The 24,717-nt window shown below is 41.2% G+C and overlaps 1 long non-coding RNA gene across 1 annotated transcript; it reads right to left on the reverse strand.

The window, feature by feature from the left end:
- Window positions 1-8,442: 8,442 nt before the first annotated feature.
- LOC121143582 lies at window positions 8,443-22,965 on the reverse strand. Its single transcript, XR_005880814.1, has 2 exons — window positions 21,815-22,965; window positions 8,443-20,369 (listed from the first exon to the last, which is right to left on the reverse strand). It is a non-coding gene; the product is annotated as an uncharacterized LOC121143582 (long non-coding RNA).
- Window positions 22,966-24,717: the final 1,752 nt, after the last annotated feature.

Genomic DNA, 24,717 nt, shown 5'->3' on the forward strand with positions numbered 1-24,717 from the left:
AGTGTGGAAAGACTATGAACAGTGTTATCCTAAGCTTTAAATTTTAGAAGGCTTATATACTTAAAGAACACAAAAACATTTAACATGGAAGGGGCCCGCAAAAAATTGCATCATGACCACATGGAACTGCTGTGTATAATTCAGCTTCGATTTTTGATGCAAAAGTTAATCTTTGGTTTGGTATTGTGATAGGGCTATAAAACTAACAAAAATGAAAACTTCAGACCTCTCACAACTTTGGGAGACTGTGCCAAGTGACATCACAAGCTGATGCATTGTGTGACTGTGACGTTCAAGTGTATCTCCCATGCACCACTGCAATATGCTCATTTACTTAAGGCAAGCAAAGATAGACCAGTTTTAAGCACACAAGTTCCCAAAGGGTGGGCTTTTTCTTTCATCTGAATGGCACTGATAACAAATAGCAAAAAGAACAGAACCGAAATTGGCTTTTTTCGTATGTGTCTGGATGCAAAGCCTGGGGCATAAGCAAGAGCACATCCCTCCCCTTTGCACATTGCAGCCGCGTGCCTTTAGCTCGGAAGACTTTCGCATTGTATTTGCATGAAGTTCAGACACACAGCTTTAAATGCTTCCAGTCAAGGACACTTGGGAATTAAATGTATTAGCTACCTTAAAATGGTTGTTTGTAAACCAATTATTGAAATGATTTTCATACAAACATATTCTTGAGTGAACCTTAAACTTGACAAAACTCAGTTTCCCAAGTAGACAAAGAGTCTGGAAAGAACTAGCAAAAGCCAAGGAATTTTATTTATAAAACAAAACAGTCTTGTCCTATAAGCTGTTTTGTAAATCTTCCTAATGGAATAATATTTTTAAAAGAAAATCTGTTGCCTTGGAGACAGAGAATCAAGTTTAGGTTTACATCCATGTACTAAAATTTGAACTTAGATAATTGGAACTTTAAATAATTTACATATGGAAACACCTTTCATGGAATTGGAATCTAGTAAAAATTATTTTTAATAAAGCACAATGTGCCTTTCTCATAGCTGTTCTCACTATGACAGTTTAAATCCCTTTATACCTTCTGCACATACAATTGTACGTGGCAATTACAATTTTAACTGTAATTATCTTACAGCCACCAAAGACACAAGAAACATATTTCTCGCTACATTAGCAATTTATGAAATCCACATTTCTCACTCGTCTCAGATAATATACTTAGATTCTTGACTTTTGGGCATTTTTCTCTCTCTCTTTTTCAAAATTTACTTCTGGCTTTCTCATTTTCTCCCTCTTTAAATCTATCACAGCCACCATGTCATTCCTGAAGTTAAATCCTTCAGGAATTGGAATTATAAAAACAAAGTTAATACATGTGAAATGGAAATAAGTAAAATCAATCTATGCTTCCTTTCACTAACAAACACTGGTCTTGCAATAACATGAAGTTTGAGGGGATTTCTGGTCAGGCTGCTTTTTACATTTCTAACATTCCTTCAGCTCAAACACAACTAAGGCTCCATTTTCTCTTAGTCTATGGAGGCCATTACTTGTCCTTCTTTATTAAGTCATGGGTTCTCCTAGAACACTTTTTGCTTGTTAACGTGTTTCTTTTTGTTCTCGGGTTATTGAGGATACTTAGATGTGTGCTTTAAATGGCTAAGAATACTTGAATTGACCTAACATGCCGACTTTCAAGACCTAAGTTTTAACCACTAATTTTGTCTATATCATGCAAAATGAAAAATAATACGCCCACGTTTGACCAGTGTTTCCCTGAAACAGAACCATTGCCTTTATTTTCCTTCTTTCCTTTATGTTTTTCATATTTGTTTGTATGATGCATTCATGTGTGTACATATGTTTATATGTGTGTACACATTCTTGTTGAGGTCCGAGGGTGAAAATCAGTATCTTCCTCAATCGCTTTCCACTTTATATATTGAAGAAGGGTCTCTTGTGGAAACTTAAAATAACCCATTTTGCTACTCCAGCTAAATAGCTTGTCCCTGGGTCCACTGTGTCTGGCTCCTGTGAGCTGTGTTCACAGGTGGGTCACTGGGCCTGCCCAGCTTTTTACATAGGTTCTGAAGTCCTAACACTGGTTCCTTTGCTTGTGTGATCAGTGCTTGACCTACTGAGCCATCTCTCCAAGCCTTATTTTGTATTTACTTATTTAGTTGAGTTTTGTTATATATTTCAAGCTAGTCTGAAATGTATGATCCTCTTGCCTCAGTTTCCCCAGTGCTGGATGTACAGGGGTATCCCCAGAATGAAACTTTGACGTCTTAACATAAATACATAGTCTTCTTCCAGAGTGACAATTAAGATTGTATGCTAAGCAACCTAAAACCACCTACCAATCCTACAAGGTAAATTATACACACTCATAATTAGACACTTAGGAGACGCCATTGTTCTTCTACAACACAATTAGATAGGCAATATAGCCATAAACATGTAAATGGCTCCCTTACTCTGGCTATGAACACAGAAACTGCCAGGAAGCAAGTAATAGAGAAAGAGGACCACTTAACAAGAGGAAGATGTCAGAACCAACATCAACAGAACAGAGAAGAACCAACAGGAAGTTGGCTCTAGAATTTTGTCTTGATTTAATTTATTTTAAGACCCTTGAAAAGTAAACTTCATTGCCTGAAATTTTGAAAAACCTGTTGTCTGAGACTTTGAATTCCAGACATCAAAGTATTTTCAGTATGTTGTAAGGAAGTGAAAGCTACCAGGACACACTGTTTTCAGAGTCAAAGACACAACAGCATCTCAGAGTCTCGTTCCAATGCTCACATCCCATGGTGCTGTACTATGTGATATCCAGTAGCTTTGGGGGGGAAAAAGAGATTCTCCTGCAATAAACAGTGGCATGCAAGACCGAAGGATTCATAGCCTGTGACCACTATTGTGAGCATAAGAAAACCTTTCCAAGGAGTTTGTTGCTGAGCCTAGAAACACACATTCCTCTAGGGAGGGTTCAGCAAACTCTTTCTGTAAATCATAGATAGCCCAGATGATGTAGTCCCATTATCTATTTTGCAGCCACACAACTCTCCCACTTTATCTACAGACTATTAATGAACAGTTGTGGCTGGGTTCCTATAAACCATCAAATTCAAAAGCCACACTGTAGAACAGATGCAGCCCTCCAGCTACACCTTTGAATCCCTGAACCATAGAGCACTATTCTACATCCCAAAGGAGCATCGTACTCATAACAAACTACAGAGAGAAGGCACAGTTCTTCTGGTATACCCAAAGTGGTTTTTTATTTTATTTTTTTCCAGATGTCCTAAGATAATTTTTTAAGTGGATGTGTTACTTAGAGTTTCTAGTTCTGTGATAAAACACCAGGATCAAATCCAACTTGGGGAAGAAAGGATTTATTTCATCTTACAACTTAAAGTATATCATCAAGGGAAATTAAGGCAGGAACCTGGAGGCTGAAACTGATGCAGACGCCATGGAGGAGTTCCACTTGATACATTGTTCCTCATGACTGCTGCACCTACTTTCTTATAGTACCCAGGACCAAAAGCCAGGAATGGCACAGGGAACTGGTCCCTCTCACATCAATTTTCAATCAAGAAAATATATCACATGCTTGACCAGTCTGGGGGCATTTTCTCAATTGAGATTCTTTTTTTAAAGGGACTCTAGCTTATGGTGTGTTGACCTGAAACTAACTAGCACAGAATATATGTCAGTTGTGAGCCCTATATACTACAATCATACTAGCATGTATGTATGTAAACTCCCACATATCTAGTAAAATTCCTCAATTTAGTGTTATCTTGACCATAGCTCTTTTATTTGTATGTGGGATGATATTAGTTTTTTATTCTTTCTTAGACTCTCAACTCTGCATTGTTTCTCTGATACTATTTACCCTTCCATGACTAACCTTGTTGACTTGATTAGCTTTAGAGACACCTACACATCTATCGAATCTATGAGGGGTTTCCCTGGGGAGATTAATTTGGGCATGTGGGTTTCCTGAATGTGAGTGAAACCACTCCATAGATTGGAGGTCTGGAAAAAAATCAAAGCAAAAGAAAAAAGACCCCTGCAAGCTCAGGCACTGTCTCTGCTGCGTGGCCACCATGATGTTGTAACGTGCATTCTTCCAGTCAGCCTGGTCCCAGAGCTGCGTCAGTCCCAAAGGAACAGGCAGGACACTATATTAATCATGAAGCTGTTGGGCGTTTTCTATGGTTTCTTAATGGCTACCTCTGACTTAATTATTAACCCATAATTACTACTATATATTTTTATAAGGACTTATCTTTCCAAGGATGCCATCCTGATGTATCCACTCCTCCTGGGATCACATGGTGACTCTCCAATCTTAACTACATTTTCCAGAATCCTCCTCTACTCCTAGTCCCACCTATCTGCTTCCCTACTGGCCAACAGTACTTTCTTTATCAACCAATCAGATAAACATATATACACAGAAGGACTTCCCCCATCATGATGTGAGGAACTCAACTCCGCCATGCCCTCCCCCTGTGATGGACCAAAACATCTGCAGCCATAAACTAAAGTAAATCTTTCTAAGTTTCTACCCTCAGATTATTTGTTAAAGTGACAACAACTGACTAACACACCCCTGCAACCTAACTCTGTCATCATCACAGTTAGATTAATAATGACTTGTTTCTCTGTTAAATCAGACAATAAAGCAAAACCGTCAAATCCACTGTTAACTAAACAACATGGCATGGTTTAAGAACAATGGCTTTGTGGCAGATTTGGAACTATCTTTCTGGACACTTCTCTTCCAGTTCAGAATCACACACTGAAGTCAGTTTCTCTGACATTATACATGTCTTTTTATTCTTTCCTTTCTATTCATTAGATTCTCAGCTCTGAGTTGCTTCTCTGATATTATTTGCCAATGCATGACTGACCTTGTCAGCTTGATTGACTTTAGCAACACCTAAGAGATTATTAAAGTACACTTCTATTTCTATCTGTGAGAACATTTCCAAGGAGGATTAGTTTACACATGGGGTTTCCTGAATGTGAGTCCACCCCATAGGCTAGGGGTCTAAATAAAATCAAGGCCCCACTGTACTTTGAATGCTGCCATCATCTAGTTTCTCAAGAAGCTGAGTTTCAAAGACATGGGAGCTGGGTGCCCTCATGGTTGTTGCAGTGGCCTTGTGCCTGTCCAGACCACTACAGGTCAGGGCTCGGCAACACACACTCACATTGACATTTTGTTCTCATACTAGAAAGTCACCTCTCACCTTGGGACCCGCCACCTCTTTCTCACCCAGATTCCAAATATTAACTTCCTACCCTGGCAGCAAGAGCTTAGCTTCTCCACCCTCAAGACACTGAACCATGTGAGCATTCTACCCTGTGTGACTAGTCTTCCATCAGTCCTTCTGTCCCCTGCTGGAGTCTGGCACCCTTGCTAGGTCACTGCTTGTGTGCATTTTCTCCTCACCTTCCATGGAACAGGACACATGCACATCCCCCCTACACAGAGAAATACTGCTCTAACAAGAATCCCAGTCTCATGAATGTATTTAAAGCTCTATAGCATCAGTTACCTCCTGTCATGTTGCAGTGGAATGAATATTAGTCCAGTGAAACATGTGTTCACTCAAAACTGTAGGGTATGATACTGTTTTAAATAGGGTCTTTGCTGACGCAAGTATTGATGATACCGGATGAGGGAGGTCCCTCAGTACAATGACACATTTCCTTGTAAGAATCAGAAAAAGAAACAACACAAAGCAAGCACGGTATAAAAACATAGGCAGAGACAGAGTGCTATGTCTCTAAGCCAAAGAACATCAACTGCTGACACATACTAGGGACCAGAGGAAAGATGTAGTCATTTCTCTGTCACTGGCTCCCAAAGCAACCGACCTTGTCCATGTGTTGATTCTGGCTTCCAGAACTGTCAAAAATATATTCTGTTCAGTTAAGAGGCTTAATTTGGTAGAAGGTGGTATAGAAACCTAAGAAATCAGTTTGGTGTCAGTGCTCCATCTTAGGTATATTTTTTTTCTTAATTTTTTTTTCATTTTTTTGTTTAACTTTTTATACATATCACTCTCTGTTCCCTCTCCCTCCCCTCCTCCCCCACCCCTAAGCCCTCACCCCCACTCCACCCCTCCTCTGCTCCCCAGGGAGGGCAAGGGCTTCCATGAGGGATTTTCAGAGTCTGTCACATCATCCTGGGCAGGGCCTTGGTTCTTCCCCATGTGTCCAGGCTGAGAGAGCATCCCTCCACGTGGAATGAGTTCCCAGAGTCCATCTGTATGCCAGAAATAAATATTGCTCTATTCTCCAAAGTCCCACAGATTGCCAAGAACTCCTCTCTGACAACCAGGTTCGATGGTGGTGGTGGTGGGGTGTCTGGATCAGTCCCATGCTGGCCCCTCAGTCATCAGTCTGGGATGTCCATGTGTTCCCCCTTGTTTGGTCAGCTGCCTCTGTGGATTTCACCAGTCTGGTCTTGATTCCTTTGGTCATCACTTCTCTTAGCAACTGGGTTCCAGGAGTTCAATTCGGTTCCCACCTGTGGGTGTCTGCCTCTGCCTCCATCAGCCATGTTTGTTGTTTTTTTGAGACAGAGTTTCTCTGTGTAGCTTTGGAAACTATCCTGGTACTTGCTCTGTAGACCAGGCTCGCCTTGAACTCACAGAGATCCGCATGCCTCTGCCTCCTGAGTGCTGAGATTAAAGGTGTGCTTTAGGAGTCCATAACTGAACTCCCCTTTCACCCAGCTTGAACTGGAAAGCCCCGGGCTGGACCATCTTCATTGTGTGAGCACGTCTTCCAGCATCCAGGCTCAGCCTTTGCTAGCCTGGCTTCTTCTCAGAATATCTCTAACTCTGAGCTCTGCAGAACTCCACCCCTTCACCCTGATGCATATACCTGTCTTGCATTTCTCTGGTTAAGGACTATATTTGAGAGTTACAAGACAAATTCCACAACATGCTATTAATGTAAATTCATTCTGACCATGAAGAGTTAATGTGGCTTTATATTTTTACCTTTCTTACAAGGCAAAACCACAATGCTTTCTTAGATAAAAACAAACCAAGGGTGTCAAATTCATCCTATTTCCTGATGTGAGGAAAATACATATAGTGTTCTTGGCAGTAAAAGATAGAAATTCTCTTTAAAATCTGTTTTCTTTCTTATTTTCAATATAGTAGCTTTTGGCTTTTCATTTGATCTAAGTAAATATGACATTTTAAAACAATGAGCTGACTGGGTTCCATGTACTGACCAGAGGAGAGTTCTTGAGGGAGAAGAACTTTATCAGGAAAAAGGGAGCGTTAGATTGAAGCTCAGGGATACAGTGGTTGCCTAGAATGCCTGAGACCCCGGGAGCCACTCCCCAAACTGAAAAAGACAGGCTTCAACAGTGTTGATATCTTGGACTCCTGGGAGTTTGCTGGCACATTCAGAAGAGACTAAGAAACTATTCCAACAGGATACAGCACAGGGCTGTCAGAGAGTCATAAACAAAACATGCTTATCACAGGGAGATCTTAGGTTTAGTTATGACCTCTCACATGAAGTCCTTAATTAAAGTGCCCTACAAGTTGAGGTTATTAAAAGGCCATGCCGAAAGCCCTGGGAGGAAGGGAGAAGAAGAAACACAAAGATCATTCTTGTCTCATTTAGTTCTTACAACAGAATAGTTTAGGAAAGCATTGAGCTTTAGCTGAAATACAGAGAAAACAACATTAAATGAACTTCCTAAAGTTTATTTGTGAAATGTTGTGTGTTTTTCTTTACATGTCTGGTGACAGGAGTTTCTTCAGGTAAACCACCCTGGAATCCAGAGGACAGCGGAGCTATTGGCCTCCTCAGTTATATAGCCTTGAACTGCCCAGGATAGTTTATTACACATTTGCTGCTTTCAGCTTCCCCGGATTGTTTAACAATGTGTGCTGCTGAGACATAAAAGACAGGGCAGAAACCTGAGGCCACAGCCTTGAGCTCCAGACCAAGCTCTGCCTTACAGTCTTGACAGCCCTTGAATGCTTGGCATGCACTTCGAAAGCTAGCAGACTGTGCCACAACCAGGACAAAGAAAACACAAGTCTTCGTGAGGCAAAAATGTGATATATAAAATGTGTGTGCACACATATTTATTTATTTTTATTGATACTTATATAAATGAGAGAGATTTCCTGTGTCTCTCTGGCAACTGTTATTTGGGGTTAGTAGTTATTAACACACGTGGACTACACACCTCACTAGGGAGGAAGCTCACCAGCATAACACCACTTTCTATTATTGTGCGGCACAAAAACTATTTATGGCACAGAGCACACAACAGCTCTCTGTCTGGACTCACTAAAAAAACTCCAGTTTATAGTGCTAAAAGAAAGCTTAAGCTACAGCAGTCAGTATAATCATTCCTCAAGTAGACCTGTTCCTTTATCATCCAAAAGAAGAGACAAAATGAGCGTCAGGTACTTTTCTGTGTTTGCATTCTGTTTAATATCATGGGAGTGAGAATGACAGCGAAGTTTCAGAATCTTTAATGTTGCCTGCAGGGTTTTGACAATCCTGACTTCGGCCTGTGGAACAAATTATAATAAAAACATGAATGTGTGGTCTTCCATCAACCAGAAGGTTTTTTTTTCCCCTAGCAATTTTGAGCTTTCTTAATGTGGTCAAAATTGATATTTATGATTTATGGCTGGTTGTAAGATTATATTGTGCATTCTCAAACAAAGGTTTACATTTTGACAGAAAATTTTGTTATCTATTACTATGCCTTGGTGCTTTAAAATCCAGGCAATCCACACTTATTATACAGTACATTATAAACATAGCATTTTAATATGATATAACATATTACGCCACTGCAAATATATATTACAAATACGTTTCATAGTATGTAGACAAGTGCTTTGTAGGATGTATTTTTAGTAATAATATAATTTAAATGTGACATGGATGAGTTATCAGTACATGAATCACAGCAGTTGCATCTGTATGCAGGCAGCGTGAAAGGCTTGGGAGGACAGACTAGAAGGCTTTCATCTTTGGGATTTGTTTTCAGACAGTAATGCTTGCAGGTCTAGCATGAAGTATCTTGGGAATAAGAATCAAGTCTATGTACACAACTCACATTTCATATATACATGACCTGAAAGTAATTTTATACAACTTTTTTTATTGACATCAGTGGATCCAAAGTTTCTATTTCCTCTTTGAATAATTTTGACATCTGGTCTTTTCATCAGCTTTTACATTTCATCTTGCTCATCAAATCTATTGACATACAATTTCCATAGTCTCTTATCCTTGGCCATTGGTAGGCTATGTAGTGGTGCTTCTCACTAACATGTAGATGTTGGGGCAATGCTGAATTGCCCATGAAACATTGGTATCTGCTACAGAGAATTTTCTGACCCACATGTTAACAGCACTAAAAATGAGATGAGTGAGTTCTTGAAAATTGATTTCAATTCTTTTCTTCACTGTAAATTGGTAGCCTACTGTATCACCTCTGGATTGCCTGCAAGAATTCTGGGTCAGTTCCTTGGAATGAAAAGATCTCTCTCTCTCTCTCTCTCTCTCTCTCTCTCTCTCTCTCTCTCTCTCTCTCTCTCTCTCTCTCTCTCTCTCTCTGTGTGTGTGTGTGTGTGTGTGTGTGCAAAGCTAACAGCTTCCAGAAGAGACTCATGCAGGATCAATCTTAAGAGTGACTTCAGAGTATCCTGACTTCTGCTGCTCACCACATTCCATCAGTATCCTCATTCACAATCGTAATGGTATCTATGAGGCTCCTGGGACACAGTGACAGCTTCCACATGAAAAATGATAACAGATTATTATAGGGGAGCATTGTCCAATAGAAATGGAATATAAGGCATGTGTATTATTTTAAAGTATCTAGAAGCCACATTTTAAAGCAAAAGCAAAAAGGAGTTGACTCAGTTGATAGAGTACTTATCCAGCACTCATGAAGCCCTGGATTCAAGCCTCAACAAATGCAGACACACTTAATCTCAGCACTCAGGTGGCAAAGGTAAGAAGAGGATCAGAAATTCAAAGTTATCATTAGCTACATAGTGAGAGCAAGGCCAGTCTGGGCTATATGAGACTGTCTTAAAAGGAAACAAAATAAATAGCAGTTGTAAAAATTGTAAACTTTAATACATCAAAAATACTAGTATTATACCATTCATCACTTTTAATGCCATCATCAATATTTACCTTGATGAGCTATACTAGTTCACGTTTCCTTTATCATGGTAAGTTGGTAGACTCTGTAGTGAATTGTATCCTTACAGAACATCTCCATTTGTACAGCCATGTTCCCAGCACACAGTGACCAATAGCTAGTGCCAATACGTTTCCAGCCACGATATTCAGTAGCCTCAATTGGACAAATGGCTAAAATATTAGACAACATGTAGTCCAAATTTCTGTTCTTTTTTGCTGCATATTTAAATTTTTACTTTCATCCAAATCCCCCAGTATAAATACTGGTTCAAAGTAAGTATATCTAATATGATATTCCAGAAACAAAAGCATGGAGAAATCTGGTAGATTTCAAGACTTGGAACTCTTCTTCCTCTTACCTTTACTATGGAAAATGTCTCCAGAGTAACAGTTCTTCATGACATAACTTCATCTGTGATGTCATTAGTCTGCCTGGAAACTCTTCCTAAGTTCATGACACACTTTAAGCCATGACTGAGTAAAGAGAGACTTTGGTTACAGCTGAAAAATATAGAATCTCCAAAAATATAGGATATCATGTTCATTGCCACTCTATTCACAATATCAAGGAAAAGGAAACAACCTAAATGTTCTTTAGCTGATGTATGAATAACCAAAATATCATACATATACAAAATGGAATATTATTTAGCTGTTAAAAATGAAATCACTACATTTGCAGGTAAATGGATGGACCTGGAAAACAGTGTACTGAGTGAGGTAACTCAGCCCCAGAAAAACAAATGTTGCATATTGTCTCTCATTTGTCATCCCTAGTTCCAAATTCTCAGATGTGAGTAGCTGCAGAGACTAGGAAAGTAAAAAGGGACCGTGGAAGTATGAAAGGAGCTCTAGAGAGGGGGATTTTCAGGGTACAGGTGAAGAGGGAAAGGGAAAGAGCAGGGTGGGTTTTTAATGGGGGAAAGAAGAGGGACAACACAGAAGGAGAGTGAGGGAGGAATCATAAATAACACTAAATATGTTTGAATAGGCCATAAAGAATCATAGTATTTTATATTTACCTAACATGTAATACATATAATCTATCAATAGCCATCCTAACAAACCCCAGTACCATGTATGAGAAACCTTTCGAGTTTCATGTGAGGAATCAAAGAAACTCCAAAGAACTGTAGCCAACAGAGGAAGAGAATGGGAAAGGTAGTCTTCCACAGGGAAGAACATACCAGGTGGTTGTCCATGTGCTCTGCGTATGTGTGGAATGGCTTGAAAGCAATGCAATGTGGACATTTAAAGACAGAGTCTCTCTATTAGTCATTAGTGCTCAGATGAAATTTAAAATACAGGAAGAAAGGAAGAAAAAGAAAGGAAGGAAGGAAGGAGAGGAAAGAAAGAAGGAAGGAAGAGAAAAAGAAAAGGAAAGAAGGAAATGAAAGAAGAAAAAAGAAAGAGGGAAAGACAAATGTAGACACAGATAACATCAATTCTGGACCTTTGCTTTCACAACTGACCTATATTGAGAAAATACTAATCATCTTTAAAGTTTTTTCTATTTTTGAAATTATAATATAACTACATTTATCCCTTCCCTTTTCTTCCTCCAAAACCTCCCAAATATCCCTCCATACACTACTTCAAATCTGTGGCCTCTTTATATGCTGTTGTCCCATGCTTATATGTACTCCTAAATATAACCTGTTTGGTCCACATGAGTTTACTTGTATGTATGTTCTCAGGGCACTGGGCACCCAATTGATGCACTCTGCCTGAGGAAGCCCACTTCTCCTCTTCCCAGCTTTCTGAGTTGGCTATAGTTCTTTATGCAGTGTTGAGAACTCATGGGCTTTTCTCTGTGCGGTTTGGCATGTCCACAAATACACATATACAGTTTTAATGAACTTTTCTCATCTTGCTGATGGGACTCTCTCCAAGAGCCACAGAACAACTAACGAAACCACGATCTCAGACCTGGGAAGCCTTCAATTGTTGGCCAGGGCTGTAGAAGAAACTGACAAAATAGATAGCCTATTGTGGTTGCCCTTGGTTAGCTCCAAGAGGTGGAAGGTCAGTTTCTATGAGGACACCATGCACTTCAGACACAGGGCCCAGAATGTATGAGTTAAAACTGACCTAAATGTCCCTCCACAAGGACTAGCTTTTATGCTGCCAGAAGCCACTATGCGAGCTTCAAAGGAGAAGGACCACCAACGGTCATACCCAGCTATGATGCCTATGAAAATACTAATTTTAAGGGTCTTACCACTGTGGACAGATATAAGTAAATGGGGTTGGTTCACAGCAAGTCAAGCTCCCAGTGTTAAACCCTGATTTTAAAATAAGCAATGCTATGAAGGCACAGTGCTGCCACACCTACCTGTCTGTACTTGAGAGAATTCCAAAGGGATGGATGCCTGGAAACACAGAGGGCCCTGCTTGCCTCAGTGAGTACTCAAAACTAGGCAGGACCGCCAACCTCCAGCCCTAAATCCTAACCTGGTGGAACACAGACTAAGAGAAGACATACTCTCTCCAAACTGTTTACTCTCTCTCATTTGAATTGGCTTCAAATTACCAATATTTCGCTATGTGCCTCCTCCGATTTAAATTTGCATCTGTTATAAAAAAAACAAATAAATGAAAACAGTTTCCACACCTCCTTAAGAGTCCATTGACTAATCAAGATTGATGATCGCTAAACACCATGCCCAATATTTCTGTGTTTTCTGTTGAAATGAGTTGACATGCAGAGCTCTGTGGAATGTTCTTCCAATAACCAAGTGTAAAAGGAGTCCTTAAAATGAAAACATTACAAATCCTTCATATCTGTTGCTCTGAGTACACAGTAACTTTCAAGGTGCCAGCAGTCATTCTTACAAAACAATACAGGCATTCTTCATGCTTGTAACTGGACCCAGAAAATAAGAGGCCTGTGCTATGAACTTCAATGACTATGGCCTGGAAAATCAGATGAAACAAGGACTCCTGGTAACAGAACAAGGACAAAAACACAGGAATCTATAGCAGTTAGAGGAGGAAAAACATGCTAAGCCCAATGTCATCTACCTGGTACTTACTATGTGTCTTTTATAGTATGGATGAATAGCTTAGATAATAAGAGGGGTAGGCAGAGTCCAATACCATGGCATCAAATAGATTTGAAAAGAAAATGAAGGAAATGGATCATTTCTAAAAGGCTCTAGCTAAATGCCCATTTTTACGTATCGGCTTCTTTCAAAAATATTCAATCACACCTAGCAATTGGCAGTGAGTACAAAGAGGCTTTGACTGGCATGCTGTTCCATTCACTTCCCTGGGGTTGGTGGCCATTTGTAGCCACTGGCAATAGCAAGGAAAAAGCCCCAGGGAGACCCGAGACATTCAGCCGCACCCCACCCCTCCTGCTGCCACACCTCTGCTCTGAATGCACTAAGCATTGCTGGGAAGAAAAGGCCCTAAAAAGCATCAAAGCAACATTTTTCTAACATTTCTATTAGACAACCAAAGGATTTCTTTTTATTAAGAAAAGATATAAAGACAAACTAAACTATCATGTATCAAATTCAACTGATATTTCCAGAACATTTTTCATTTATTAAGCTTCTCAATCAAGAACATCTCACTCGGAATATGCCACACCTTTCATGATTATATTCCCCTGAAACAATAATGATTATTCTTGCTTTTAAAACAATACCTGTTTTTGTTACTTTTTAAAAATCTGTTTTCTTCTTTCATCTCCCATGCAGCTCTCTTATCTAAATAAAAATGTAGAAGGAGTGGTTTTTGATCGCTGGAAAAGGCAAAGAAATATATGTATTTTTAGCTTAACTGATTCTGTGACTAAGGATAAGCCCCTGTCTCTTTAAGTCATTTCCCATGACTGCTGGAATAGATTCAATCTCATCATTAATTTATATTCACTATTAATAGTTTAGCGAAAGTCCAAGTGACATGTGTAACATGAATTATTAGGATATACACTGAGAATGGGCAAATTTATGGCAGCCATTAATTTCACAACTATTTGGGCACTAGGAACACACACATGGCTTCATTGGGTATTGAAGAAAGACACAATTTTGCAGCCTGGGGTATGTATTGTCACACAGAGGTGAATGACATTTTAGCAGGAGTTCTGTGTTCTAGGACAATCTAAGTCACCTTTGTGTGCTGAAAAGGATTCAGAGAAAGCAGAGTCTTTAAGAAGTCACCAGACATCAAATCACAGATGCTGGAAGACCTGTGTTCCCCCAGAGCCACTGGACCAGGACAAGTTTTTTGGAAGTGATAAGTCTTAAGCATAGTTTGAAAATAATTCAGGTATAGCCTTAGGGCAATAGAATGGGTGGCCCTCTTTTTTGTTTCCATCTGCCTTTGGCCTTACAAACAGACAGAAAAAAAAAGCTGTGTGTCTAGAGAATTCTTCAAAGAGAATTAACTAAAATCCAAGAGTCAACTTTTAAAACTTCAGAGGGAATAAGCACACAATCCTTCCCAGTATAGTGGTCACCTCTATATTTACCTTTAGTGTTGCCCAGCTGGTGAGTTCAATGAGAGATCTTGTGTCAGCAAAATTAAGTGGAGAACAATAGAGCAGGACACCTAACATCAACCTCTGGCCTCCACATACACATGTGCATACGTCACCCACATACAGCAGCACACACAGAGAAATCACATTTTGTGTAATTTCTATTACAATTCAATTACCATATCTTATCAGGAGTCTTACTATGACAGATTTCTAAATGAAGCTTTAGTACATGTATATACCAAAATTGTAGGGGAAATTGCATTGCAGATCACCCACTGCATAGCCTGCCATTTTGGGCATCAATGGGGTCTTTAAATCATACCGCCAGGGATAAGGGCAACTAGTTCAATACAGCATTTACACTAATGAAACAGTAGTACAGGCCAGCACGATGCTGTGACTATGCTGTGGTCATTTGCTGCTGCTTATTTTATTTCTCACTGTGTGTATATGCGTGTCTGTGTGTGGATATGTGCACATTCAAAGCAGATGCCCATTGTGTCCAGAAGGAGGCTGTCAGGTCTGCTGAGCTGGAACTACAGGCAGCGATGCTCTGTCCTAAGGGGTGCTAAGAGCTGTCTGTCCTACGGGGGTGCTAGGAACTGAGTTCATGTCCTCTACAAAAGCAGCTCGCCCTCTAAACCACTGAGTCATCCATCTCTCCACACGGCTGTGGGGCCATTCTTCGTCATGTTTTGGATTTCCTGTTAGTTCTTCAAATAGAATATGAACTCACTCTTCACCCCTGGCAACCAACACCAGAATGGCAGTTTTGCAAGGTTAAAAAAAATCTGTTTCTTTGCATCTTGAACAATATCATCTTAAGGAAGAGTAGTCAGGTTTACTTTAATCCTCAAGTTTCAAAATAAATTGTTCCACCTCATTCCCATCATCACAGAGAATCAACACCTGCTTGGCCGGCAATGAGTTCACATTATAAATCATATTGATCTTTCTTCTTTTCTTAATTTTTGTGAACTTTTCAAATCTTCACCCCCCCTTTTAAAATATTTTGAGGAGTATTTCTACCACGCCTATGTCATATCTTCAAGATACTATAGGTAAGAATATACTTGTGTCTATAGTGCATAGGCTAAATCTGCCCCATCGCCAGTTTCTGTAAATAAAGTTTTATTGAAAGGCAGTCTGGCTCATTCATTCATGTACTGTCTATTGCTGCCTTTTAGCTATATCAAGCAAGTTGAGCAATTACATAGAGATCAGGGAAGCCCACAAAGCCTACTTGAACTTTCATTGCTAAGTATGTCCACAAATAGCCAACTGCATTAGGAATCTATGAAATTTTCCTTCTAAATAACCATTAATTTACTCATTTTTAAGCAACTGGCTAACCATTAATTTTCTCATTCATTCATCCATCCATGAATCAACCAATTTCTCTGCACCTAGCACATGCACATAATAGGTTGGGAAATTTGGGAGAAAGAGGCTGACAGAAGAGAAGGCAAGAAAAGGAAGACAGGACAGTATCGGGCTAAGGGTCTCAGCTGGCACACAATTTGGGCACTTAAGATTGTTGAAACACTACTAGCTGTTCAAACAATGGTGCTGAAAAGTCTCTGCACTAGAGTATGCTAACATGACTTCACAAAGACACAGCCTCACTGCTACAATAAGATCAAGTGTTGGGATGGTTTGAAAGAGCTGTAGCTTACTGGTGAGATAAAAAGAGCCCAACACCTCCAAGCACTAGGTAGTAAAGCCACCAGTCCTTTCACCAAGCTTCAGGGATTAGGTGACATCAAAGTTTGGACAGAATATTTGAGGGAGATATTTTACTTGGCATCTAACTGGGCTTGGTGACCCCAACAACTACCTACCGGATTACCCCCAACGTTCACTGTTCTATGTTGGGCCATAGAACTGGAAAAGCCAGCTTCATGTGCGAGCAGAAAAGAAATGCTCACCTAATAAATAATCAATGCAATGAGTGAGTGTGCTTGTTCCCTTGGCTGCCTAATCAATGGCAGTGGATGAAGGGAATACTATTGACACACACTAAGTGAATGTCTAGAGTTAAGTTTAACTGAAGTTAAGTAAGCATAAATTACATTTAAAAGTATGCTCTCTTTATTTTTGTTGGCACTGAATGTTGCCTCTCTAGTAACGGTTGCAAACCAAAGTAAGAAGAAAACTTTTTAACAACCTAAACGTCCAAGAAAGATTATATTGAACAATTCAATGTAGCCAATTTGTCTTCATTAAACAACAAACATTCACTGTGACTACATACCTGGACACAGGCTATAAGCTTTACAAATTAGAGATCTGTGCATTGAAGATGTTAATGTAAAATATGTCCTTACTTTAGTGGCTTTAAAATTGATGTTTTATTTCTATATCCTTGCGCTTAAATATTTAAATACTTTTATATTGACTTAAGCAAAGTGAATATGGCAGAAGAAAGGGCAAAAAGTTCATTTATGAAAATAATTTTGTAAGAAAAGATTGCATCATTTCGGAAGTAATAGAACACAAGGATATTTTATATTCAGCAAAAGTAAATTGACCTTTTATTCAACTATGAAGGATTGTTGTGTGGTTGGAGCTCCTTATGATTAATGCTATTGTGGGGAATCTCCTAGCTAGTGAGGGCACAATTCATCCCTCCATCAGGCAACATTCTCTCCTTCAGCTTGTTAAGCTGTATTTAGATGCTAAAATGGAAACAACACTCAATGGATTTTTTTTTAAAGAGGACAATCAGTGGCTTTCTTGATTAGATACCACTGAATTATTTTTGGCTTGTTTTCACTATAGTGTCTGTATCTACATAGTTGTGAATACCAAAAAAAAAACCTAAAAGAAAAAAGAAAATCCACAACTAAATATTCTCTTGCCTCTTTACACATGGCCAAGAAATTCAGTGGGACACTCTGACCACAGTTCTCTTTTCTCCTCTCCAGCACTTATGTAGCTCAGCTCCTTGTTTACTTGTGAACTCATAGTACTTCCTTACAAAAATTAATTTCAAATAAAAATGTCAGGATAATGACTATTTTCAGCACAAACACCACAGATAACATATAATTAAAAGAGAAAAACTCCAAGTATTCTTGAATACACATTGGTTTAATTTTTGTCTTGATGGGCTTGCAGATTATCTTAAAATGGTCTATTAAAACCCCTCTCTTGTAAAGATCTATTAAAAGTGCAGACACTTGGGGATGCTGGGGAGGGGGAAATGGGTCAAGTTGTAAAACTGATTATGTGAGCTCTCTCTACACGCAGTGCCTATGTCAGCAACATGGAAAAACAGTCTCGAGACTGTTTTCTGCAGCTACCCTTTCTCCGGCAGAAAAAAAAAGAAAGCAAAAAAATGAAACAAACAAACAAAAAAACCCAGTGCATTTTGTATACTGGGAAACAAAAGGGTGGGTGGAGTTAAATTCTATGCCTGAGCATAAACATCAGACTAGGCTTTTCAAAATACAAAAATAGACCAGAAAGAGATATTTTTATAATCAAAAAGTAATATATATATTTTTTTCTTGTCTAAATCTGGAATCTTGTCTATCTTATTTTAAACAAGCCAGCAATTGCAAGTTTCAATCTGTTTGGATAGAAAAGAATTTATGTAAATGTTTTGTTCAAGCCCAAAAGGGAAAGGGAGGATAAAATATACAGTGTATGGAAGATGCTTGCCCAACTGCAAGACAGCTTGTTACACAGGGGACAAGAAAAGAAGCATCAGCCTTTCTGTGAGGCACACCCAGCAGCCCTCAAGCTTGACTATCTTGCTATTTGCAACATGGTTTCAAAGATCCCTGCAGTAAGAAATTAACCAAAATTTCATAACTGATCTGCTCTCCTCCCCTCCTGGCTCTGGGGGGTGAAGGACAAGAGGGAGAGACGGAGAAGGTCAAAGAACAAATAGAAACAAAAATCTCTATTCCTGCACTTTTTCTCTGCACTTGAGAAAAGAAAAAGAAAAAAAAAAACTGAGGCAGATCAATCTGTACAATGCTAAACCAAATCTCTTTAATTCCAGTCAGCTTTTATCATTCAGTCGCTGAGTCTGTGTGTGGAAAAATTCATGCTAATTCCCCCTAGCAACAGCCTCAGCCTATCAGGAGACTTTATGTACCGTGCAGTTGCCTGCCAGAATAACTCTAAGTAGGTCAGGCCTGTATTTCTAAAAATGCTACGGTCTAGTAACCCCACTGTCCCGTCTGTCTGCCCTGCCCCATAATAACCTCAATTGCTTGGTGACACAATGACATACTATCCTGTTAGAGTGCAATCACATCATGCTACATTATTCTGCACGAGCATGGCTGGGTGAAGGACCCTCCGAGGGGCAGCATTAATCAGACAGCCATTCATGTCCACCAGCATTTCACTCTAGAAATGGGGACTGCATTAATGACCAGCTGTTTGAACTAACACAAACAAAATAATGTCTTCCACCCTGTTGGGTGCACAGAATACAGCATTCTGATCTGGCAGGTTCCACTCCTTGACTAAATCAAAGATGTAAATTAACGGGGCTCAGACAACATAGGCTTTGGCAACCTTAAAGTGAGTATATTTAAATTATATTACATGTGATTCAAAAAGCTATTGATTTAATATACATGGTTCTCCTTGCCTACAATTTTCCCTAACCCACATTTTAAACGGGAAAGTGCATACAAGGGTAACATAATACATATGTGCATATTGCCCAGAGACCCAATTGCAGAGGCTGAACTAAAATTGACTTCACTTCGGGCAGAGAAACAAAGCCGGTCAGGAGTAATTGTGCAGCATGAACACAAATACAAATACTAAATGCATGCTGCAGAGGAGCACTGAAAACAAATAAGAGTAAACACCCCGAGCCTGTCAACCAATCAGCTCCTCCCAGCGGCTCTCTGTGGAGGCTGGAGCCAGCGGCAGCACCTCCAGACAGCAGAGACAAGGTGGAGGAGTGAAGGTGCCCTTCCAACTCTCAGTGACTGTGGTATGACACCTCCCCACGGGATCACTAACAAAACGCTGTTTGCCTTCAAGACAACAAACGCTTCTTCAAGATATAAATTAAGGACACCAAAAAACTCAGAGCCCACAGTCAGTTTTTAATTCTCTGGTAGAGATTTTAGAATCTAATGGAGCACAGGTACTTGCGTGCACTTTTGGCTTGCCTCCACTGACATGCGCAAACGCAAACAAAAGTGATGGGTATATACAGAGACCGGAGCCCAGCAGGGCAGTGTGGGGCTGTTTGGGACGGTGTCTTACAGTGACAGGGCTTGCACACTCAATCTGTATGCTTCCAGGTTCACTGTTTTGTGTAATAAACACATTCCCTCTGACGCGCTGATCACTCTGCCAGAAGTTAGGCAGCATCCAGCCAGGGAGAGCCATACTTGATTTTCAAACCGAAAATGCCTTCATGCATCTGCCCTTGCGTGAACTATGCTTGATAACTCAGTTATGACTGTCTTCCGCACGCTGGGGCACACATCACACAGTTATTCTTGGAGAGATAGTCTCTGACGCAACCATGAACCGCTAATTACAAGCTGCTGACATTCTGCTCGTCTCTGCAGCTTTGAAGTTCTGCTTTGTCTTAGGGCTCTCTCAGCCTGCTCCCATCTATACCTTACCCTGTCTTTCTTTTCTCTCTCTCTCCACAGCCTTTCTGAATTCCCTCTAGCACAACCTGGAGAAAGGAGAAGGAATTATCAGACTTGCTTGGTTCTCATTCTCTCCCCTCCACACACTGACTCCTCTCTCTCTCTCTCTCTCTCTCTCTCTCTCTCTCTCTCTCTCTCTCTCTCTCTCTCTCTCTCTCTCTCCTCATAGATCTACAGTTTGGAAGTACAGTAATAAGATCCTGGCTCCTCCCCACCCTCAGGAATGCACCAACAGCTGGCCAAACATAACCCAGTACACAGAGCCGCTTTGTAGAATTCCTAACAAACAGTGGGTGGACAGGCCAGACAGACGTCCCAGAGGAGCCCCCATGACAACTGGGAAAGCAGCTTGCTCCCAGCTCAGAGCTCAGTCCACCCAGCTTACTCTTATCAAGCTACATGCTCCTTCTACCCGCCCAGCCCTGTCAGAGGCTTTGGAGAGGCCACCCGCCTCCTTCAGCAGCAAGCAGGCTGTAAGCTTTCTTCACACTGACATCAGCCATGCTCTGCCTCATGTCACACGCCTCTGGAGACTCGACAACTGCAAACCCCACTCCCCTGATCAGCAGCAGCACCTGTACTTAACCATCTCGCTGTGAGCTGGGAGGACCCTCTTCCTTTAAAAATTTCCTTTATTAAGCAGCATGGATCCTAGCATCGAAAGTATGTAAATCTAGCATCTCCACTGAACGCTTAGCCCCTGCAGCCTGTGGTATCCAGCTGGCCTCAAAGTCATCTGGGATACATTTATTTTGATTAAATCGATCACATTTCTATTTAAGGGACAGCATTTTTTCCGCCATACTGAATACAGCTGTGTTTACAGGGCTCTGTAAGACAAGAAGAAAACAAAACCACACAGTGAGTCTTAGCCCAACGCTGAGCTCTCGGAACTTCAAGGAGTTAAAACTGAAGGGGCTTGCTCTGCCATTAAAAAGAAAAGTCTACACACAGCTGCTCTGGCCAAGCTTTCTGGCTAGCCAGGAAATGGGTGTTGAGCAGGAGCTGAAAATACTGGCTGTAATCAAACCCAACCCAGCAAAGTAACTCTCTCTCTCTCTCTCTCTCTCTCTCTCTCTCTCTCTCTCTCTCTCTCTCTCTCTCTCTCTCTCGGTGTGTATGTGTGTGTGTGTGTGTGTGTGTGTGTGTGTGTGTGTGTGTGTTACATACACTCTTCCATGTCTCTACACGCATGCACATGCACTTAAATCCATGCTGAAAGGCTGCAATTTTCTCTGGGGACACTGTGTAGTCAGTCGCCCAGCCCATCAGTTTCTTCCTTGACAGTACCAGGGACATCCATGCTGCAATTTATAGTTGCTCCATGCATGTGCTGGCATATACATGATGCCAACCTCCCTTAGACTAAGACTGCAGAGCCGGCAGCCGACACTCTCCCGACACAGCATCTCCTCTTCTTTTCCCTCTGCCTCTCTCCAGCTCTGCCCTGCCAGGCAGACACAGCGGGTACCTGCTTCATCCTTCTTCAGTTCGGCTTTCTGGGAAAATGCCACCACGTCCAGGCCTGGGTTGTACCCTCAGACTAATCCCAGGAGCAGCCAGAGCTGGGTACACGAGGCAGGGGGCTCCGGCTGCCCTCGCCCTGTATGCATAGCATCGGTGGGCATTGATGTATAGTATTCCTAAATTCCCCTTCCCGGTCTTTTGCGTGCCCTTAGCATCCCATCCCAGTCTTCTGCAACTGTCTTCCAAGGCCCCCATCCAGCTGTGAGGAGACCCTGGCCAGAGCTTGTATCAGGTCCTTCTTCTGCAGGGCACGTACAGGCGATTCCGTGGTTCTGGGTGTATGGTGGGCCGTCTCAGGCGGGAGTCAGCAGGAACCACGCAGGTGAGGCAGGCGAAGCCTGGTGTGCCCACAGTGATGCAGCCCTGGAGCTGTGAAGAAGATGGTCTGGCTTCAGAATTTCAAAAAAAGAAAATGAAAAAAAGAAAAAAGAAAGAAAGAAAACAGCGCAGCTCGGCGCCTGTGGGGATGAAAAAAAAAATAGACACAACCAGAAGAAGCAATAGTTAAAATCAAATTTCAAAACAAAAATAGGAAAACAGAGATCAGCATACTTGATGCGACTTTTATTTCTGACGTTTTCTTGGTTTATTGGCCTCCCCACCCCCTCCAAAAACTCCCCAGTCCCTGAACGCCCGTCTGTCCACGAGTGCCGAGTCTCAAATGCGGTTGCTCCACAGTGCCGCAGACCTACATCACATGAGGAAGCACATGACGAGCCGGAGTCGGCTGCTGCTGTGGTCAACTGTTCCGCCGAGGCAGAAGGGGGGTAGGAGGCAGTGCCCCTCTCACGCTGCCAGGAAGAAATTTCCTTAAAAGAACAATGGGAGGGCGGCATCTCAGAAGAAATGCTTGAGCAATGTGGACTTTTCCATATGCACACTGATGGAGAGGGACCGTGGGCACTTGAAGGCAAGCCGAGGATGCTGTACCGCAGACACAAGCTGGATGGCAGCAATATTATTTCTTGTGTGTGCTCGTCAAGGCTGATTCCGTTGAAGTGGATTCCTGAAAAGCACAGACCATGTCTTCCGAGCATGATCAGGCTTGGAAAACCAATTCTATTATCTCTCCTTGCAATCTGTATCTGAACCTGCATTGTGAATAATTTATTTTTAGACTAATAAGAGGCTTGCCAAGACTGCACCCTTTCTATGGCAAGCGGCGCATGCAGTATTCACCCAAGTGGGAAAACCTTGTCCCTTTGTAGGGAGAAGAGAGGAGACAGTGTTTGTTGTTTAAAAAATAATAAAACAATTGTGATTTCTTATTTAAAGGCATACATACAACAGTAAGGTTCCCTCAAAAGTGGCCATTCAAAACAAGAAAGGCATTTCTGTTTCTTTGAATTGACAAGTCTCTAGTTTGCACATTGGCATCTCACACTGGCATCTCACGCTGGCAAATGGGGTTGATGTTTTTCTAACACCGGACAAAGCCGGTCACTTAGATATTTTTACTTTGCAGCAAAATGGCAAGCAACAACTGCCTCCCAGAAAACCTCTCTGCAGAAGTGCTGAGTGGCTACCACTGTTTCACCAGAGAGGACACATAGGAGAAAGGTGACCCAGGGGCCTGCAGAGTTTGTCACTCATCCCAAAACTAAGCAGGTTGCCTATTTGGACACTCTCATATGCTATTTTAGGAAAAAATATGATCATGCTGACTGATCAGTGTGGGAGAACTGTGAATAAGTGTCTACCTCCTATGTCATTTGACTGGAGTTATCCAGATAAGAGGCTGTCCGTTCCTTGGTGACACGCACATCAGCCTTCCTCTGTATTCCTGTGTAAAGGGCTATCCCAGACCTGAGAATTATGTGGAGCAAAACAGGCACGTCCTCAAGCTGTAGCAAGTGCGCATGCCTTCTTTCTCTCCAAAGACAACCTTCTACCAACCTTGTTACTGCAAAGTCAATCCTTGAAGACCCGGCAGCCATGCTTTCCTCTCCACCACCCTCCATCCCCCCAGCAAGTCTGAGCATCCTTCTTTACAAGTGGCCCCTGCATTTCAGACTCCGCTCAGCTGTCAGTCACATACACCACTTCTACTCTCAGCCTACTCACAAACCATGCGCACTAAACTTCCGTGTTTGTGTCGTTCAAAACCACTGTCTACATGCTCAGGACACCTCTTTGCCCTTCACCAAGGATGGCCCTTGTCTTCATATGAATATGATTCTTCATATGCGTATGCTATCAATAAATGGCATTATTTGCTTGTATAACTATTCAAACAAGTTAGTCTTCATTGAGTAACAAAATAATTCTCTTGCTTTGTTAACCACAGTACAACAATGGCATATGAGCATTCTCCTCACCCTCAGGAAATATAAGAGCAGGTTCTGCACCACATTTTCCGTTGGCCCTAAACTTGTATTGCCTTCAATGGCAACTATTCCTGAGTTTTAGTCCTCATGAAAATAATAAATGGCCGCCGGGCATTGGTGGCGCACGCCTTTAATCCCAGCACTTGGGAGGCAGAGGCAGGCGGATCTCTGTGAGTTCGAGGCCAGCCTTGTCTACAAAGTGAGTTCCAGGACAGCCTCCAAAGAGACAGAAACCCTGTCTCGAAAAACCAAAAAAAAAGAAAGAAAGAAAGAAAGAAAGAAAGAAAGAAAGAAAGAAAGAAAGAAAGAAAGAAAGAAAGAAAGAAAGAAAATAATAAATGGCTCTAAATTCGCCTGATACAGCTTTGGGTCAGAGAAGAAGTACTATAGAACAGCTTAAAGGGAGAAGTGCCTTCATGTAAACACTGGAATGGTGCCTCAGGGTCCCAATTTGCAGTGAAATCTGAAAAGCCAGGCCAGAGACTGGGGTGAGTGGCTAAGTATCAACAGCGGCTCTAAT

The sequence above is a fragment of the Mesocricetus auratus genome, unplaced genomic scaffold (genome assembly GCF_017639785.1).
Source record: "Mesocricetus auratus isolate SY011 unplaced genomic scaffold, BCM_Maur_2.0 Super-Scaffold_100013, whole genome shotgun sequence".
Taxonomy (NCBI): Eukaryota; Metazoa; Chordata; class Mammalia; order Rodentia; family Cricetidae; genus Mesocricetus; species Mesocricetus auratus.